General features: G+C 44.3%; 1 long non-coding RNA gene across 1 annotated transcript in view; it reads right to left on the bottom strand.

Moving 5' to 3' along the window:
• The window catches only part of LOC137768883 (uncharacterized), a 42384-nt gene that overhangs the window by 16209 nt on the left and 4240 nt on the right, over positions 1-21935 (bottom strand). Inside the window, exon 2 of the long non-coding RNA XR_011074839.1 lies at positions 19747-19843. This is a non-coding gene — a long non-coding RNA (uncharacterized lncRNA). The remainder of the gene's footprint in view (positions 1-19746; positions 19844-21935) is intronic.

The raw sequence follows: 21935 nt of genomic DNA, 5'->3' as shown, positions 1-21935 counted from the left end.
CACTGGGGAAGGGCTGGCCAGTAAACAAAGGCCTAAAGCAAAGGGGAATCACAGACCACATCCCAGACAAAGGGAGGCTGTGTATGTAGCCATGTAGAGCATCAAGCCCAAAGAAGTTGAAACAGGAATTTTAAGTAAAGGAAGGCAAAAGTGGAATCAGTGGTTTGAGGAGCCAGGAGCGTTTCCCTTCACCAGCACCCCTTTTTTACAGGTCAAGAGGAAGTGGGACTGCTGGTCCCCAGATCACTGCTTTCCCAGGAGACTGAGTCCTGGTCAGGCATTTCATTGTTGGGGTCCACAACCCCCAGAATACAATACAATACTCCCCACTCCACTGACACTACGGTAAGGATGTGTTGCAGGAAAGGAGGAGGGTCACTAAAGTTAGACAAGCCCCCGGCTGTGAGAGTCTCCTACCTGGAAGAGCCCCCAGGAGTTGCCCTGCTGATGTGAGAGGTGGTATGTCAATTCCTGGAGAAGAGCCAGAAGGCACGTCTAGGTCCAGAGGCCGGTCAGCACGATGCCTGTGCTGTTCCTTTCCAGGTGGGTCGTACGAGGGAGGCCACACTCACTGGACTGGGATGGGTGGTGCTAGAGCTTGGGGCTTTTGTTTGAGCAGGAGAGCGGGAGCCAGAGCTGGAAGGGAGGGAGCGTTCCAGGTAGAGGGATTGGAGAGCTGTGTTTGAGTTATGATGTGGTAAGAGAGATGGAGAAACGGCAGAACAGGAGCCCTTTAGGTGACCGAGTGGTAAATCCCACTGGAGTTGGGGCAAGAGACACTAAGTGACCTTGAAGAGAAGGAAAACGAATGTGCGGTTAGGAAATAGGTATCCAGGGGCAGAAGGTCTTGCTGGCACATGGTTCAGAAAAGACTGAAGAAGTGGATAAGAAGTAGGTGAAACAGCTCAGTAGGCCAAGCACTCGCCTTGGGAAAGGATTCCACCACTGCTGCTTTCAGGAAGAGGCGTGGTTATACAAGGTGAGTGGACTGAAGATAAAACGCGAGTAGCTATTTCACAGGAAATTGTAGAAAATCCAGGGCAAAAGCTGGTCCCTTGAAATTAATCAAGGGGTTCTAAATTAAAATTCTGCCTTGGAATAATGGAAAACAACATATGGAAGCAACGTTGTTTGAAAAAAAAATGGGTGTAAAAACAGAAAATAAGACTGAACGTTATGATCCGTCTTCAACCCCTTGAATCTTTTTGGTCAACGGTGTTTATGTATGAGGTGGAACCGGGCAGAGGCATGATAGAATGTGTTAGGATTAGAAGAACCCTCTTGCCTCCATAGCGGTATACTTTTTAATGGGCTGAGTTCATTGAAAATATTTCCTTCCTTCTTATTTGAATTCCACCCCTCCAACTTAGGCAGTTTTTCCACAGTTGATTCATAGCTAAAAACTTTTTTTTTTTTTTTTCATTTTCACCAAGAACTTTGTTGAACAACTTATTTTACCCTTTTGTTCCACTACCTTCTGCCATTTTTCAGGCAACTTCATAATTCCATCTTCCCAAAACTTTTTACCTTTTTTGAGCAAAGAACTGGTCCAGGTCATAGCTAAAAACTTTTATCTATGATTGCTTTTTCTTTTACTTGGGGTTATCTCCCAAGCACTAAGTTGCCTGATACACAAACAACAATTCCATTCTATTTGCCCACCAAAAATGTTCTGAAAAAGTGGTGAATGTGAGCAACCAGACAGAACCTAATTAAGAATATAAAATGTCTTCTAGCCACTTATCCTATAATATTGTGATGTAATTCAAGCCATTTCTTGTTTTATGAGCTATGGTTATACAACATGTAACAGTCTACCCCTCCTACGACAGAAATTCAAGATCATTTCTTTGAGGTCAGCGACTCCTCTTGCTTTTTGGTTCTTAAATCGAAGGCTGAGTAAAGTTCAGAGCTGCCGTCATAAGGGAAGAAAGTAAACCAAGTTCAGAGTTCAGTGACTGAGGAAATAGTCCAGATTCTACCGAGTTCAGATTCCTTTCCACAGCCTTCCAACCTAAGGTGCTGACTTCTGCCCTTGTACGTGAGAAAAAGGCCTGGGCTTGGGATAACTTCTCCTCTGGAAACATCCCCCCAACACCTTGTGCTAATTCAGGAATTCATCGAAGGGTGGACATTTCGTAAATGCGAATGCCTGGCCAGTAAGTCTAAACCTGCAGTTACCACCTCAACGTGAACAAATCGATTAGAAATATGAGCGCTCTTTCTTCCTAACAACTGTTTGAGATCCATGGGCTCAGGGAGAGGAGACCCGGGCAGGGCAGTAACCGTCCTGCGTGGCTGAGAGGAGGCTTCCGTCGTGGAGGGCAGCGCCCACGCCGGGGGCGGGGGGCGAAGAGGAAGTGATGGGGAAGCAGGACAGGAGCGCAGGGTGCTGGGGAGGAGGTGCCGTCCGAATGCTTTCCTGTAATTTGCAATCCTGCTCTGAGGGCCCCGTTGGCCACATGGCATAGTACAGGTGTGACTTAATATGGGAATTTGTCATTTTTCTATTGGTGTAGTCCTACAATCCATTGTTTTTAAAGAAGTGATTTTGCACCGATGTGAGAACAAAGCTGAATTATCGGGAGCTAAAATCGCATTGAACACTTTAGTGTGCAGTGGCCTCAGAGGCCTGCCTGCCTGCCTTGCGAAGTGTTCTCGAGCTCCCCCCCCCATGAACCCCTGACTTTACGTGGGACGAGGCACGCTGCACATCAGCCTTCTTCCCGCTGGCAAGAGGACCCTGGGCAAAAATTCAAACTACTGGAATATTTTCTCAGTACTTCTATACTCCTTGTGCTTCCCTCCCTTGCCACTCGGGCAAGCTAGGCAGCTTTTGGCTTGGTAGCTTCTTGTGTCTTGACCCGATTTCAGTGGTTAGTATCTACCTGGGTCAGGGGCAGAAACATGCCTTGCCTTGGTACCGTGATGTCCACCGACCCAGGGCTCCGTTCCTTCCATTAGTGGCTTTCTAATTGGCTATTCCCTGAAGCCTGGTGCTTGCCGTTGCCCCTCGTGGTGAGGACATGTGGACTCGGTGAGGTAAGCTATCCACTGTAGGTAAAGTACGTTTGCCAGAGCCTTTTCTGACAGATATCTCCCTCATTCTTTCATTCACTCATTTTGAAAACTTTAACTGAACACCAGCTTTGTGTCAAGCCTGGGGGATAGAAAGATACACAGACAGTGGTCTCTGCCTTGGAAGGTATCGCAGTCTTTTAGGGGCAAAGGTTGTAGTGACAATACTCCGCATTTGTGTCTGTGAGTGCAGTCTGATGATTCTGGAAGAGGCAGCTGGTATCTCTCCTGATGCTCCAGCGCAGATGTTTGGTGGGGACGGGCGCTGGTGCACTGACTGGGGCAAGGAAGTTAGTAGATATTCCGACAGGGTCTTAAACCCCACTTCCAGGCAGAAACGGTAAGAGGCAGGCATCTGCCTCTGTTGAGGAATGGGGAGTAAACTTGCAGCTTTTAAAAATAATCAGTGACAGAAAATGGAAAAATAGAGGCACTGGAATGCCATTCTGGCTTGCATAATTTTGGAAAAAGAAAATGAAAAGTTTCTAGAACTGTGTTCCAGCATGTTTCCTTGATAACACAGTCTTGCTTATGAAGAATATGTGAGGTAGAACCTAGACCTTAAAGCAAGTAAAAGGAGTGAATAGCCATAATTACCTGCATGTCTACTAAAACTAGTTTGTGTGATGCCATTGGCCAAATACGTATCCTAATATTACACCACTGTGTCTATGGGAAAATCTAAGTGTACCTCTACCAATTCAAATGCAGGACTTTTTACAGACCTACAGACGTAAGGTGATATACTCAAGCCCAGCGTAGCCTCACTGAGACAGAACTCTGCAAAGGACACGGCTTCCTAGGTTCCAGCCCCTGCAGACACTGAGAGCCTCACCCCGATGCCACTGACAGTGAAAAAACTTAAAGTGGGTGCTCAGCACAGGTCTCCTATTGGTGTCCCTGAAATGGGTGTTGTCTTTGTCCAGCACTTTTCTAGAGGAGAAGGCTAAGTGCGGCTTGGGAAGGAACAGAGAAGAGTGGGGGCCCAGACCTACCTCCCCAGAGGCCGATGGGAGGCCAGTGTTGTTAGCTGAGCCCCCCTTGTGTCTCACCCCATGGCCTATCAAAGGATCTCTTCCAACGACATAAGACTGTCCTGAAAGGCTTTTTGCCAGCTTTCCAGCGATGCATTATTGCTCACTAATGATTTAATGACCCAAAGGAAGGGCACCACAAGCTACTACTTAATCCAACACTGATGTGAAAAGTAATTTTCTGTTTGGAGACAAAGCTGAAAGCAGACCCTCTGCTTTCTCAGTGCCTTGGTGAGTCTCAGGTTACACCACTAGACAACATTCTCTCTCTAGTAAAGAGGCACAGAAGTAGCTCTGGGAATTATTCTTTAGTCATGTCATATCCAGATTATCTAAACATTGATCTAAACAGTGAATTTTATGGTGCACTTAACATTTTTCAATATTTTCTCATTTCAAGAAAAAGATGCCTTTCACAGAGCAGAATCTCCAAGCACATTTGTGGGTTGATTATTGAATCAAACTCTTCATTCCCATTTTGAAAAGAAACTTCCAAGCATTAGGTTTGCTACTGCTTTAAAAGATGTAAATCAACGTTTCCATGACTATGGAAAATGATAATAAAGGTACTAGAAAATACACTCTCACCTTTGTGAGATGTACGAGGAAATGCACTTTACACTCAAAATCTCAGAGATCTCCGTGCAAGGTGGGGATGGCCTGAGTAAACAGAGCTAAGGAAGGAAAGGCACGGGGGCTAGAGTCAGCCGCACGGGGACGTGCTCTTGGAGATGCGATGCGCCCGCGTGGCAGAGTGTCGGCACAGTCATCGCTGCTGCTGTTACGCTGGTCTTTATGCACCAAGCGCACATCAGAGTCTGCTGACAAACGAATAAACGAGTTTTTCAGGGAAGTCCTAGTCAGCATTTTAAAGCGCTTACAGAGAACTGAGGAAGAACAAGTGGCTTCAAATACAAGAGAAAAGATTTCATTCAATAAAAGTGATTTGAGAAAAATGCTGGAGCGTGGCCTTCCGGGTTTAGGGTACGTTTGAGAAGAAAATGCACATCCATCTGTGATGGTTTGAAAAAACTGTCTGCTTGAGGAGAAAAGAGGCTGAAGGAGCCCATCTCCTCAGGTTCCTCTGGTATTAAGGTGAGCTTAATCCTTGTTAACTGGCGTTTTATTACCGCAGCTTTCGGTGGTAACAAACAGCTTCCCGAGCTGTGAACAGCACTGACGTGGAAAATATTCTAACCTGCGAAGCGCCAGCCCTGGTTCCCCGCGAGCAGGGACAGTGCATCAGCAGGTGCCCAAGGGGTGGCCTGTGGATACAAACTTAGAGGCTTAGGATGTGGGCTTTTCAAAGACCTTGAAACCTGGAAATTGTTTACAGAACACAGTGCCTTCTATCCCACTTTCAGGGGAGAGGATCAGTCTCAAAGATAACTCTGTAGCCACTGCCTTGGGGAATTTTGGCACAAACACCGTGTTCTAACTATCTGATGGCTCCTAGGACATCACAGCCTCTTAAACCTCTAGGTCTTTGCTGAGGTTGGGCGGGTCTCCCAGGGCCCCCGGTGCGACATTCCCAGGACGTGCGCCCCAGCCTGCCGAGCAAACGAGGGGCCGTCTCCTCCCCTCATTCAGTATCAAGGCACTTAGCCATGCTGCAGGGGGAGCCGTGGGTGCCCAGCCTCCTGCTCTCCCTGCGTCCCAGCAGTGGGGGCATAGTTTCTGGAATCGCGGTCAAACAATACATATCAGGTTGAGTTGGTCCCTCACCGCTTCCACACACAAAGCACCCACTTCTGACTTGACAGTCCCATTCAGGACAAACTCTGGAATCCCCTCTGTCAGGCTCCCTAGTCTACCACTCTGGGGAATTTCAAAAAAGACGCAGGCACGGTGTGGGGTTAAGTGGTCACTACTCTCAGAGTCACACCGAGGCCAGCCTTGTGTCTTCTGTCTGCTTCTCTCTCTGGATTATTTTGGCACAACTGACTGAACAAATAAAGGGTTTGGGGGGGCTGTGAAATGATGCAATAAAGTTCTAACATGAAGCTAGAGGGTAACACTGTGATGCATTCACGTTGGCGGGCGTAAGTCAGAAAATGGTGACGCTGCCAATGTTTGCTATTTTATTAGAATGTAGAAACCCATTAAACTGATTGCACTTAAGCATGGCTTGCTGCGTCTACGTACTTTACTCTGACAGAGAGGGTGGAAATACAAAGTCTGATCTTAAATGGAGGCTTGTAACGACAGTTACTTTCCTGACCTGCACGGCCAAGTTAAAGCTTATGTAGTCCTCCCTTAAAGCCCAGAGAAATATAGGTTTGGGTCAAAATGGCCTTTACGACTCTCATATGAGGAGCTCTGGCTGAGTTCATAAAGTCGAGGCATGTCCCGGGGGCACTGTTCTTAAATATGGAAAACCATTTCCTAACCCAGAGCCAGGCTTCAGCCACAGTGAGATTACACCGGCATCAGAAAAAGAACGGGGCTCAGATCTTCAGACCAGAACATCCATCCATAAGAACATCATGGAAGAACTGCAGTTTTCTCAGTGCCTGATGTCTGCTTCTATAAAAATAATAGAGAAGCAGAGAGGGGGCAATAAGCTAAATCGAGTTTAAGAATATCGGGAAGAAGAGCAGAACATTTGGGTCTTGGAAAATGAAGTGAGATTCAGGCATGGAACTAAGGCCCTGAGCAACTTAGTTTCAGAGAAGAACCAGGAATGTTTCTCAGGAGTTGTAAGCACCGGGCCGTGGCTGGGAGTGAACTGACGAAGAGGTTCACTGGACGCAAGGGACCTCGGCATCAGGCAGCGTGCGCACGGCAGGTGCCTCCGGGCTGCAACGGAAAGAGCCGCACACAGGTCCGCAGAGCACTTAGTGAAAAGCACCGGGGGCCGCTTGAAGGCTTTGCTTCAGATGAAAACTGCAGGAGGAATTCTGAACTGAAGTTAGGAGGACACAGGTAATACTCTGGATACCAAAACATGTGGGCCCAGAGAGAAGCAAGGTCCGCCTTCTCACAGGTGAGACCATACTCCCCAGTCTAGTGAATGTTCTCTTTTACAGGTTTTAAGAATCAACTTGAAAAATCAGCTTCAATCAGCTTCAAGGGTATCTCGTGACATTTGAGATACAGGTAAATACATGGGTTATTGGCCTCAATTTCAATACTGTTTGAGAATGTTTCTATTCAGAAGATTTCTTGACAAATTTTGGAATAAAGTTTATGTGGGGTGTATTTAGGGATTCATCGGGAATGGGATATTTTGAGACTAGATTGTCAGATGGCTACTGACGCCTGCTCCTTGATGAGAGACGGGGAAATACCTACAACAGCATGGGTGGGGATCCCTGCACCCTCTCAAAACCTGAATCCATCATACTTTTACACATGCTCCTAGTCTGCTTCTCATGGTCCCACAGAACAAGGTACACCCCGCTTCCCTATGATGTCTTGGCAGTGTTGAAGATGCTTGGCAGGGTCTCTGAGTTCTCCTTCTTCAGTCAAAATAGCCTTAGTACCTTCAGAATTTCCTCAAAGGATCTTTTAATTGCCTTGGCTGCTTTTATCCTGAATGTGTTAGCTTACGAAGAAATATTAGGCTCAGAATTTAAGGTGCATTTATTCCTCGATACATAATCATGAAAAGCGTCAAAGCGCTAGTCTGAGCTCTGCCGAGAAGAGCAGAACCACCGTGTGCAGATGTCTCTAGTACTAGCTGTGATGGGCGAGCAGTTAGAGAGCTGTATTGGCAGAGTCACATGCTTTCCACTAACTTAAAACCTAATTCATAACTGCCCCAAACTGGAAGCAACCAAAATGTCCTTCAATAGGTGAATGGATAAACAAACTATGATACATCCATACCATGGAGTATTATTTAGCGATAAAAGAAAGAGCCATCAAGCCACAGAAAGACATGGAGAAATCTCAAGTGCCGGTTACTAAGTAAAAGAAGCCAATCTGGGTGGTTTCCGGAGGCAGTGGGTAGAGGTGGGCAAATGGTAGTCACTTCTAGTTATAAAATAAATAAGTCCTGGAGACGTCACATACAGCACGTTGACTGTAGGAAACAATACTGTATTGTATATTTGAAAGTTGCTAAGAGTTTATCTTAAAAGTTCTCACTACACAAACACACAGAATTTGTAACTATGTGCAGTGATGAATGCTAACTTAATTTACTGAGGTAATCATTTTACAATATACACCTACATCAAATCATTATGTTGTACATGTATAACTAATTCAATGTTATGCATCAATGAAATCTCAAAAAAATTAAAAAGAGGAGCAGCTAAGCCAATGTGAAAAGACTCCATACTATATGATTCCAAAGATACGACATTCTGGAAAAGGCAAAACTACAGAAACAGTAAAAAGACCAATGGCTGCCAGTGTTTGGGAGCTGGGGGAAGAGGAGCGAATAGGTGAAGCACAGGGAATTTTTAGGGCAGTGCAACTATTGTGTATGATACTATGGTGGTGGATAAATGACATTATGCATCTGTCAAAACTATAGGGGGAGCTGAGTCAAGATGGCAGAGTAGGAGGACGTGGAGTTCACCTCTTCCCACAGGGGCATGAAGAATATGTTGACAGATGGAAATTCTCACAGAGCACCTGCTGAGCACTAGCAGAGGACCTCGGAAACCTAAAAGGACAAGAAAAGATCCACGTGTAACCGGGTAGGACGAAAGAGAGAAAAGGAAACAAAGAGAAAAGAGGAAGTAGGACGGGACCTGCGCCCCTGTCGGGGAGCTGAAGCGGCGGGGAGGTTCCCGCACCCGGGGAAGCCCCCTCACTGCGGAGGAGGTCAGCTGAGACAGAAGGGAGCTTTGGGGGCCCTGAGGAGAGCATAGCACCCCGTCTGTGGCAGGCAGGACAGAGTGAGACCTCCACAGACGGTCATGCCACAGCGCTGCATGACCCAGCCTAAGAGGTACGGACAGGGGCTGGGCGCTGGAACGTGGGGTTTGGAGAGCAACCCTGGGGAGAGGACTGCTGCTGGCTGTGCAGAGACAGCCCGAGGGGAAAGGGGAGAGGAGCTCTGCAGCCGGGAAAGCCCCCGGAGGAAGCCTGGTCTGCCGCACAAGCAAAGGGCCGCTGTTGAGTGACGCGCGAAGGGCGGGGTCGCCATTGCGGCCTCTCTCCCCACGTGCCGGCCCCTGCCTCTGCAGGCACTAGGAGGGGCTCCCACCAGAGCAGGTTCGTGTGCCTCATTCGGTCGCCACCTCCTCTCCCTCCCACCTGAGTGAGCACATGAGCCCCAGTCGCTCGCCGCCTCCACCCCCTCGCCTGCGCGGGGAGCAGACACCTGAGGGTAGCCCACACGCAGAGGTGTGGCTGAAACCAAAGCTGAGCCCCAGGGGCTGTGTGACTAAGGAAGAAGAGCTGAAATCTCCCCTTGCAGCCATGAACCTTGGATTAAACGCCCCCACGACTGGCTTGGTAAACTCAGTGCCTGCAGAACATCTGAACGGACAACCAGTGCTCCTGCAACTGAGACGGGTCTTGCTTTCACAGCTATGGACTTTGTGGGCACGTACATGCCGGGGTTGGGCCAGGCCGGATTCTGAGCTGCATCATAACTCCCACAGCGGGTCCAGATCCATGATTACTGCAATTCCGGAACCTGACTTCAGTGGATCTATGCTGGTGGCCTGGTGTAAACAATGCCCGAGAGACACCAGGGCCAATTGCCGGCACACCCACAGTTAAGGTGAAGCCAAGTGCAGTGCCAACAACAGTGTAATCTGAGAGCTCGCACCACGGGCGAAAGGCGACACAACAGAGCACACCCACAGGTGAACAGCTCCAGCGGAGGAATACTCAGTGACTTCTCTCCCAGTGGGTGTGCTCCAATCACACATACCTCACACCGCAGATCAGAAACACAGCTCAGAAACAGATCTGGGGGCCTCTACTGCAACAACTAGGGAGCAGACTACACCTCTGACAGGGCAGTGACAACCACAGAGCAAACGGGAGGCCCTGCTCAATATCCAGTGCAGGCTCCGGTCACCACAACACCAATCAAAACCCCTGTCAAGGGGATAAAGGCCAGCATACACTGAAGAAAGTGGTGGCAGACATCCATACTAAAAACAGCCCTTGCACCAAAAAAAGAAAAAAAAAAAAGAAAAAGAAAAAAATTAAACCCACGCAAGCTACACAGCGTCGTTCCCACTTACAAATAGTCCTCCAAGAGAGTCTGAGGCTCTGGCATCAGGAAGAAGAATGCCCAGAGCATTAAGCCTTGAAGGCCAGCGGGTCTTGAGTGCAGGAGCTCCTCAGGGCTGGGAGAGGCAGAGACTCCACTCTGGGAGGTGCACACAAGGTCTCACATGCACTGGGACCCAGCACAAGGCAGTGCCTCCACAGGAACCTGGGCTAGACCTAGCTTCGGGCCTTGCAGGGCCTCCTGGGGAAGTGGGGGTGGGCTGCAGCTCACGGTGGGGGCAAGGACACTGGGAGCAGAGGCCCCAGGGAATAGTAATTGACATGAGCACTCCTGGAGGACCCCGTTTCAGCACCAAGACCTGACCCCACCCAACAGCTTCAGGCTGCAGTGCTGGAATTCCTCAGGCCCAACAACCAGCAAGACAGGAACACAGCGCCACCCACCAGCAGATAGGCTGCCTAAAGTATTAAGCTCACAGCCACCCCAAAGCACATACCCTGAGAGGGAACTCCCCACCAGAGGGACAAGACCCAGCTCCACCCACCAGAGGGCAGGCACCAGTTCCTCCCACTAGGAAGCCTGCACAAGCCCCTGGACTAAGCTCACCCACCAGGGGGCAGACACCAGAAGCAAGAGGAACTACGATCCTGCAGCCTGCAGAAAGGAGACCATAAACACAGTAAGTGAGACAAAATGAGATGATAAGGAAATATGTTGCAGATAAAGGAGAAAGATAAAAACCTACAAGAACAACTAAATGAAGAGGAGGTAGGCAATCTACCTGAAAAAGAATTCAGAATGATGATAGTAAAGATGATCCTAAATCTTGAAAAAAGAATGGAGGCACAGACTGAGAAGATAAAAGAAATGTTTAACAAAGAGATAGAAGATTTAAAGAACAAACAGAGATGAACAACACAACAACTGAAAAGAAGAATACACTAGAAGGAATCAATAGCAGAATAACTGAGGCAGAAGAACGAATAAGTGAGCTGGAAGACAGAATGGTGGAAATCACTGACACAAAACAAAGAAAAAAGAATGAAAAGAAACGAGGACGTTCTCAGAGACGTCTGGGACAACATTAAGTGGACCAACATTCGTATTATTGGGGTCCCAGAAGAAGAAGAGCAAGAGAAAGGGCATGAGAAAATATTTGAAGAGATTATAGCCAAAAACTTCCCTAACGTGGGAAAGAAATTGTCACCCAAGTCGAGGAAGCTCAGAGAGTCACATACAGGGTAAATTCAAGGAGGAACATGCCAAGACACATATTAATCAAACTGACAAAAATTAAAGACAAAGAAAACATATTAAAAGCAACAAGGGAAAAACAACAAATAACATACAAGGGATGCCCCAAAGGTTATCAGCTGATTTTTCAGCAGAAACTCTGTAGGCCAGAAGGGAATGGCATGATATATTTAAAGTGACGAAAGGGAAAAACCTGCAACAAAGAATACTCTAGCCAACAAGGCTCTCATTCAGATTTGAGGAAGAAATAAAAAGCTTTACAGACAAGTAAAAGCTAAGCAAATGCAGCATCACCAAAACAGCTTTACAACAAATGCTAACGGATCTTCCCTAGGCAGGGAAAAAAAAAGAGGCCAAAACTAGAAACAAGAAAATCACAAATGGGAAAGCGCAACGGTAAAAGCAAACATACAGTAAAAGGAGGAAATTATCCACACACAAATATGATATCAAAGCCAGCTACTGTGAGAAGAGGGGAATATAAATGCAGGAAATGGGAACTGCATTTGAAATTGAGACCAGCAACTTAAAACAACCTTGATATATATATAGACTGTTATATCAAAACCTCATGGGAAATGCAAACCAAAAAACTACAGTAGATACACACACGAAAAAGGAAAAGCAACCCAAACACAACACCAAAGATGGTCATCAAACCATCAGAGAAGACAGCAAAAGAGGAAGGGAAGAAAAAAGACCTACAAAAACAAATCCAAAACATTTAAGAAAATGGCAATAGGAACATACATATAAATAATTACCTTAAATGTAAATGGATTAAATGCTCTAGCCAAAAGACACAGACTGGCTGAATGGATACAAAAACAAGACCCGTATATAAGCCGTCTACAAGAGAACCACTTCAGACCTAGGGACACATACAGACTGAAAGTGAGGGGATGGAAGAAGACATTCCATGCAAATGGAAATCAAAAGAAAGCTGGAGTAGCAATACATATCAGAAAAAATAGACTTTAAAATAAAGACTGTTACAAGAGAGAAGGAAGGACACTACATAATGATCAAGGGATCAGTCCAAGAAGAAGATATAACAATTGTAAATATATATGCACCCACCATAGGAGCACCTCAATATAAAAGGCAAACACTAACAGCCGTAAAAGAGGAAATCAACAGTAACACAATAATAGTGGGGGACTTCAACACCCCACTTACACCAATGGATAGATCATCCAGACAGAAAATTAATAAGGAAACACAAGGCTTAAATGACATATTAGAACAGATAGACTTAATTGATATTTATAGGACATTCCATCCGAAAGCAGCAGAATACACTTTATTCTCGAGTGCATAAGGAACGTTTTCCAGGGTAGATCACATCTTGGGCCACAAATCAAGCCTCGGTAAATTTAAGAAAACTAAAATCAGATCAAGCATCTTTTCCGACCACAATGCTATGAGATTAGAAATCAATTACAGGAAAAAAATTGTAAAAAACACACACACATGGAGGCTAAACAATATGTTCCTAAACAGACAATGGATCACTGAAGAAATCAAAGAGGAGATCAAAAAATACCTAGAGACAAATGACAACAAAAACACAGTGATCCAAAACCTATGGGATGCAGCAAAAGCACTTCTAAGAGGAGAAGGTTATAGCAATACAATCTTACCTCAGGAAACAAGAAACAACTCAAATGAACGACCCAAACTTACACCTAAAGCAACTCAAGAAAGAGGAACAAACAAAACCCAAAGTTAGTAGAAGGAAAGAAATCATGAAGATCGGAGCAGAAATAAATGAAATAGAAATGAAGAAAACAATAGCAAAGATCAATGAAACTACAAGCTGGTTCTTTTAGAAGATAAACAAATTGATAAATCTTTAGCCAGACTCATCAAGAAGAAAAGGGAGAGGACTCAAATCCATAAGATTAGAAATGAAAAAGGAGAAGTTACAACTGACACCACAGAAATACAAAGGATCATAAGAGACTACTACAAGCAACTATACACCAATAAAAGGGAAAACCTAGAAGAATTGCACAAATTCTTAGAAAGGTACAACCTTCCAAGACCGAACCAGGAAGAAATAGAAAATATGAGCAGACCAGTCACAAGTACTGAAATTGAAACTGTGATCAAGGAACTTCCAACAAACAGAAGTCCAGGACCAGATGGCTTCAAGGTGAATTCTATCAAACATTTAGAGATGAGTTAACACCTATCCTTCTGAAACTCTTCCTAACAAATGCAGAGGAAGGCACACTCCCAAGTTCATTCTACGAGGCCACCATCACCCTGATACCAAAAACCAGATGAAGATATCACAGAAAAAGAAAGTTACAGGTCGGTATCACTGATGAACATAGATGAAAAATCCTTAACAAAAAACTAGTAAACCAAATCCAACAGTACATTAAAAGGATCGTACACCATGACCAAATGGGATTTATCTCAGGGTTGTAAGGTTTCTTCAATATACACAAATCAATCAGTGTGATACACCACATTAACAAACTGAAGAATAAAAACCACATGATCACCTCAACAGATGCAGAAAAATCTTTTGACAAAATTCAACACCCATTTATGATAAAAACTCTCCAGAAAGTGGGCAAAGAGGGAACCTACCTCAACATAATAAAGGCCATATATGACAAACCCACAGCAAACATCATTCTGAATGGTGAAAAACTGAAAGCATTTCCTCTAAGATTAGAAACAAGACAAGGATGTTCGTTCTCGCCACTTTTATTCAACATAGATTTGGAAGTCCTAGCCACAGCAATCAGAGAAGAAAAAGAAATAAAAGGAATCCAAATTGGAAAAGAAGGAGTAAAACTGTCACTGTCTGCAGATGACATGATATTATACATAGAAAATCCTAAAGATGCTACCAGAAAACTACAAGAGCTCAGCAATGAATTTGGTAAAGTTGCAGGACACCAAATTAATACACAGAAATCCTTGCTTTCCTATACACTAAAGATGAAAGATCAGAAAGAGGAATTAAGGGAACAATCCCATTTACCATCACATCAAAAAGAATAAAATCCCTAGGAATAAACCTACCCAAGGAGGCAAAAGACCTGTACTCAGAAAACTATAAGATAATGATGAAAGAAATCACAGATGGCACAGATGGAGAGATATACCATGTTCTTGGATTGAAAGACTCAATATTGTGAAAATGACTATACTACACAAAGCAGTCTACAGATTCAATGTAATCCCTATCAAATTACCAACATTTTTCACAGAATTAGCACAAAAAGTTTTACAATGTGTATGGAAATACAAAAGACCCCTAATAGCCAAAACAATCTTCAGAAAGAAAAATGGAGTTGGAGGAATCAGGCTCCCTGACTTCAGACTATACTAAAGAGCTACAGTAATCAAGACAGTATGGTACTGGCACAAAAACAGAAATATAGATGAATGGAACAGGATAGAAAGTCTAGAGATAAATCCAAGCACCTACGGTCAATTAATCTATGACAAAGGGGGCAAGAATATACAATGGAGAAAAGACAGTCTCTTCAATAAGGGGTGCTGAGAAAACTGGATAGCTACATGTAAAAGAATGAAATTAGAACACTCCCTAACAGCCTACAGAAAAATAAACTCAAAATGGATTAAAGATTGAAATGTAAGGCTGGATACTATAAAACTCTTAGAGGAAAACATAGGCAGAATACTCTCTGACATAAATCGCAGCAAGATCTATTTTGATCCACCTCCTAGAATAATGAAAATAAAAACAAAAATAAACAAATGGGGCCAAATTAAACTTAAAAGCTTTTGCATGGCAAAGGACACCATAAAGGAAATGAAAAGACAACCCACAGAATGGGAGAAAGGTTTTGCAAATGAAGTGACTGATGAGGGATTAATCTCCAAAATACACAAACAGCTCTTGTAGCTCAATCTCAAAAAAACAAAAAACCCAATCAGAAAATGGGCAGAAGATTTAAATAGACTTTTCTCCAAAGAAGACATACAGATGGCCAAAAAGCACATGAAAAGATGCTCAATATTGCTAATTATTAGAGAAATGCAAATCAAAGCTACAATGAGATATCACCTCACACCAGTCAGAATGGCTATCATCAAAAAATCTACAAACAATAAATGCTGGAGAGGGTGTAGAGAAAAGGGAACCCTCCTACACCTTTGGCAGGAATGTAAATTGGTACAGCCACTATGGAGAACAGTATGGAGGCTCCTTAAAAAACTAAAAATAGGCCTACCATATGATCCAGCAATCCCACTCTTGGCCACATATACAGAGAAAAACATAATTCTAAAAGATACGTGCATCCCAATTTTCACTGCAGCACTATTTACAATAGCCAGGACATGGAAGCAGCCTAAATGTCCATCAACAGAGGAATGGATAAAGAAGACGTGGTACATATATACAATGGAATATTACTCAGCCATACTAAAGAATGAAATAATGTCATTTGTAGCAACACGGATGGACCTAGAGATTGTCATACTGAGTGAAGTAAGTCAGACAGAGAAAAACAAATATCGTATGATATCGCTCATATGTGGAATCTAAAATAATGGTACAAATGAACTGATTTACAAAACAGAAATAGAGTTACAGATGTAGAAACAAACTTATGGTTACTGGGGGCAGGGAATGGTAGGGACAGGGATAAATCGGGAGATTGGGATTGACCTATACACACTACTATATAAAAAGTAGATAGCTAATAAGGACCTACTGTATAGCACAGGGAACTCTTCTCAATACTCTGTATTTGGGAAAAGAATCTAAAAAAGAGTGGATATATGTGTATGTATAACGAATTCGCTTTGTTGTACAGCAGAAACTAACACAACAACTATACTCCAATTATACTCAACTATAATCCAATAAAAATTTGAAAAAAAAACTATAAAGCTACACAACACAAAGAGGAACCCTAACGTAAACTATAGACGTTAGTTAATAACAATATATCAATATTGGTTCATTGATTATAACAAATGTACCACACCAATGCTAGATGTTAATAGAAAAAAAAAAAAAGAAAAAAAACCCAACTCTTAAATAAAACCTAAAGTAGTTTTCATAATCCCTCTACCATGTCATTTCACCCCATTTTCCTATTTTTCTATTACCTTCTGGACCCAAAGACAGGCTTTTTATTCAGTCCCTATTAAACAGCACTGTGCGTTTATTAGTCTGATAGCGTTGGACCATGACTCTACCACCCAGCACGTGCCCTATTCCCTGGTAGGTACATGTACTACCCAGTAGCTTGGTGCGTATGTTCTTTGTTCATGTATATGTCATAAATTAAAGTGAATGAACCAATTTCTTCAACAGCTATCTGTTAAGTAACTGGTGTGTACCCGGCATTGCTCTGGTATCAGTGAACAAAGTATAAGTGCTGGTGGAACTTACATTCTTGAGCAGGAAGACAGACGATAACCAGTAACATCACAAATGAGTTCTCAAATAGGTTAGAAAAAGCTAAGCATCATGGGAAAAACAGAATGGGGTGGAGGGGATCATTCATTATTCAAATGCCCTGGATCTGAGCGTGGAAGGAACATGGCGGGCTTGAGGCAGTGTAGAAAGGCCAGTCTGTGATGGCCACACGGAGAGCAGGAGGCAGTGGTCCAGATGAGGCCACAGGGCGCTGTGAGGCCAGAGCACGCTGGGCTGCGTGGGCTGAGGGGAGGGCTTGGAACTCTATGCCCTCCTTCTCCCCGCAACAGAAAGCCATTCCACGGTTTTAAACAACAACAGGGATGAAACGAGCCTCTCGAAGAGAGAACTGACAGGAGGGAGGCGAGAGGCGCCGTGGGGAGGCGAGCACCAGCAGTCCAGAGGGGCTGCGGGGCTTGGAGCAGGACAGCGGGGAGACGGGAAAGCGGGGGCCGCTGCGAGGAAGGGCTGACTCCCCGGCCTCCGCCGTGAACAGTCAGGCGGGAAGGGGCAGCGGTCACTGAGACGGGAAGTCCTGCACCAGGAAGAGCAGTCCGGGCAGCCTGATGGGGTGTGAGGTGCCTGTGACGTCCACAGGCAGGAGAAGCGGCCGGCAGTGCATCTACGGGCCTGGAGATCAGACCCATGCGTTCGTTCAACAAGATATAACCTTCCCTAGCTAGGGTAGTATCATAGTCACTGTTTCTACATCTTGCAGAGGTGTCACAAAGGCATGTTAGAGGAGATGAGAACGGGGTTTCACGCCACGTGGACATGAGTGAAGTTTCCTTGAGTTTACTGAGCTCCTCTGAGTCTCAGCTCCCTCTTTTGCAAGTTGTGGTCATCACTTCAGTGAAGGATTTTTGTCAGGCTTGAAAAAGATAACGTATTAAAGAACTCTAGCAGATCTTTTCTACTTGAGATGAGAGTCCTCAAGTCCCCCTGTCTCTGTCCCGCTCTTTATCACCCCTCCTCTATTTTTTCTTCTAGAGTTTCCTATTTTACTTTCAAAAAAGGAATTTTGTTCTCACATGTCTTGTCCCCAGTGTATCTACACAGTCTCCTCCTCAGTGACTGACATGCCTCTAATAATCTGCTCTAGGATTTTTTAACACTGACCGTAAGAAAGTTGTGGACTTAAGAATGCATCTTACTTTCTTTTTCAAGGCTTTACCTACATCTGAGACCCCCGTCTCTTACCAGCCTTGCACAAATCCTAAATGCTCACGAACAGCATTTGCCATAGCGTCAATCCGCCATCACTTGATTTCAATCCGGCTGCACTAGGCAGTGAAGGAGAAACTTGAGAACGTGGACGGATGGGTTCCTTTGGAGTTGGGATTTGACGACACAGCTTTGGTGGAAAGATAAGAAAGCAAGAAAAGCGCAATACTGATGTACTGTTGTAAAATGGTCAATCATTCCGCTCAGCCTGGCTGATAGAGTGAACTGGGAAACTAGGATGATGTCTACATCCCAGTGATACAAAGAGCAGTGTTACTCAGAACAAAAGAAAAGGCAAAGAGGAAGAACGGCAGGCTCGGTGAGATCTGAGTTCATTATTTCAGAGGTGGGATAACCACAGGGTGACCAAGAGAAGAAATTGCTTAAGTGAAATAGAAGTGAAGATTGTCAGGGCTCAGGAGAAGAATACTTTGAGAAAAATTATAACACGAGGTAAGAGTCTCTACCAGATATAGAAACATACTATAACATATCATGTTTAAAGCAAAGAAATATGGAGGAAAAACAGAAAAACATATGAGTGGTAAAGTACAGAGAGCCCAGAAATTGACCTAGATCAGTGTGGGATTATTGAAATACTGCTGGACAATGAGTGGGAAACAGCAGAAACTTAATAAATTATATTGGGTTAAAATTAGACAGCAATTTGGAAAAAGTAAATATATAGCCATATTCAAAAATCTCTGAATATATCAAAGAACTAAATATTAGGGAAATCACAGACGAGCTTGCATAAAGGCAGAATTTGTTATAACTTTAAACTGTTGATATCATTTGAAGAATTGAAGCAATATAAAAGTATGAGAGAAAAACAACAGATTCTATTACATGGAAGTGTAAAATTTTTGTAAGCAAAGAAGGGTTAAAATAAAAATGCGACACAAGACTGGGTAACACATACAAATAGAATGCATACATATAATAAAACAAGTGGTATAAATTGCTACAACCCTAACGGAAGGTTAATTGGCTATGGAAGTATTCATATAATTTGGACCAGTACTCTAACCTCTAAAAATTTATCCTAAGGAAATAGTAAAAAGGAGAAAAAGTTAGGTCCATGAAAGTATTAATTGCAGGATTATCAGTAACTGTAAAATAATAAAAACAAACCAAATACCTAACAATAAGGGAATGGTTAAGGAAATTAGGACATCATAGCTCAATGACATATTTAGCTATTAAAATGGTAATTTGGAAAACAATGTAATAACACAAAAAATATTTGAGATAATATTTAAAGGGTATGGTAACATTTATATGGTTATGGAAAAACACTAAAATAGCACACTGGAAAGTTAACACAATTCTTTTCGTGTGTTAGCATTATGGGTGATTTTATTTTTTAAGTTTCATTTAAGAGTTTAAAATATTACATGGAAAATTCAAACAGAAGACACGCACAAGGTAGGAAGGACTACAGGTGTTGCTGAAAACCAGACAGGTAAGTCACCCAGGCTAATGACACAGGCTACAGGAGTTCTGGGTTGTGTCTGAAGCCCCCAGAGGGTTTCCTTATCACCCCGATTCCCTCGCCAACACTAGAATTAATCTGTGTTACTCACAGGAAGTGGTTTGCTTCGATGGCTGACTTAATGTCCTCAGATGAGTCTCCGCCCGGAGGCACTGCCCCTCCTGGTGACTACGCGCCACCATCATTTCCTAGGCAACAAAAACGTAGGACGGTCAACCCTAAGCTTCTGAAATGCATAAAAACTGACATTTTTCAAAGTTTGGGCTTTTTCAAAACTTCCTGAATCTTCTCAAAGCAAAACGGACCCATAAGAACCAATTCTATTGGTCTGTCACTTCCTCTGTGCCCAGACAGAGTAAGATTTCTTCATTTTCCTCTACGTCCTCTGCCAGATAATTTGTGGATCTTTTGCATTATGATCATCAAAACATGGAGAAAAGAGGAGAAACGAGACCTGAGAGGAAGGAGGAACAGAGGAGGGCCAGGAGAGGCTATCAGTCTACAAAGTAAGGCAAGGGGATGTGAGAGGAGAGGGTTTGCCTCCAGAGGGCGGATCCAGGGTGCAAAGGAAGGGGCTTTGGAGAAGGGCTGCTCTGGGTTCCAAGTCTCTCTCGACGTCCCTGCGAGATGCCAGCGATGCCTTTTTAATTAGTGTGTGGCTGAACCGTACTTTTATATGTGAGCCATTGATTTCAGGAAAGGAGCCCCACTGGGCCCGAGAATTTATAAGTGCCTCCCTCCCCTCCCTATGGATACATCCTGGGACATTCTGGTGCTACTTCAGACAAGAGGCCGGGTGGTTCGTGCCTCTCCTCCTCCCTAAGGAGCAGGCCCTGTCGAATGGCTCAGGGGAGCCAGAGCTGGAAGTTCTCTCTGCTGGATGTTTCTGCCAAGGAAGGAAAGTGAAAGCAGAATCTTCAGCATCAGAGTTAAATGATAAAAGATGCCAACTAGAACAGTATTTCTACATATTTCCATTTTCCATGAGAGACTGTACCTCATGGAAATTCCCCTCTGGAGTAAAATAATTAAAGGTAGATACAAGTGTGTCCTTTTGCCACATTTTCAGTATTAGTTCTCTTAAGGGGTAATATTTAAAATATTTATCCACTGCCTAGGACACAGGCACCAATCATTAAAATGAAACAGACATTAGCCTTGAGTGGCTGGAGTGACAGGGCACTGTGAAGGCTTGGAGCAGTGACCATTTACCAGCCAGCTGGAAATACTGCAGTATTTTAACAAAAGTATGGCCATGTTGGCATTTACTTATTCTCAGCCTTGGTTCTTCCTCTTCTCTTCTCCCCCTTGGTAGCTGCAGCCTCATTTTTGCCCCGCCCGACCCCCGCCAGCGCTGGGTGTGATTCCCTTTCTCTCTGATCATGAATTACTTCATATGCCTGGTGGTGACCAGGATCCTACAAGGTAGACTTACTCCTCAGATGCGAATGCGGGCAAGTGGGTAGTGGTGCGACAGCCAGGGTGATGACCCCAATTGTCATGGAAGCGGAGGAGGGTTTCCGTCTTGGGCAGGAAGGCAGAGAGTGCCCGCGGTGGCAGAATGGAGCCCGTGGGGACATTCCAGACAGGGAAACTTTTCCCAGTGGTGTAACACTGGGTGGCCCCTAACATCTCCAACCTTCTCAAAGCTGCAGACGTTGCTAGCTTTTGTGAGACCACCCAGACCCCTCACTGAGCCCAGCTGCAGCACTGTTTCGTAGCAACGAATCCCCTGGATGAATTCCCAAAGGAGGGGTGGGAGCGGGGACGGGCAAGAGCTTCCTGTGAGCTACACTGATTTCATTAATTTCATCCTCACTACTTGTATCGTCCACTAGAACAAGTAAATCGAGTTATAAGTATGGCTGTCTCGATTCAAGCTGTAAGGAAAAAAAGAAGCAAGTGTTCCACGTTACAAATAGAAACAAAGGGAGAAGAATGATGCTTTAGAAGAGGTTGATGATTTTAACACCTCCACGTCTATACTCATTTACTCAGTACAGCAAACCCTACTTAGTAAAGTAAGACAAAAGAATGTCCTGTTAAAGAAGCACACAAAACATTTGCATTTGAATGAGTAAAATCCCCAAACCTCAATGCTGTAAAGCAGCAGCTGGGGTGCAGTGGAAGGAACTTCTGGACCAGGAGCTGAGAGAACTGGGCTCCAGGCCGGCTCTGCCATTCAGTAGCTGCCTGACTGTGCCCAGCTCAGCCGGTCTGAGCTTGGGTTTCCTCTTTAGTAAATGAAATGCTGGACTAAATGATCTCTACAATCCCCAG

Source organism: Eschrichtius robustus, chromosome 8, assembly GCF_028021215.1.
Source record: "Eschrichtius robustus isolate mEscRob2 chromosome 8, mEscRob2.pri, whole genome shotgun sequence".
NCBI classification, from domain to species: Eukaryota; Metazoa; Chordata; class Mammalia; order Artiodactyla; family Eschrichtiidae; genus Eschrichtius; species Eschrichtius robustus.
The sequence above is the reverse complement of the archived record's forward strand: the minus strand, read 5'-3'. Positions and strand labels throughout refer to the sequence as shown.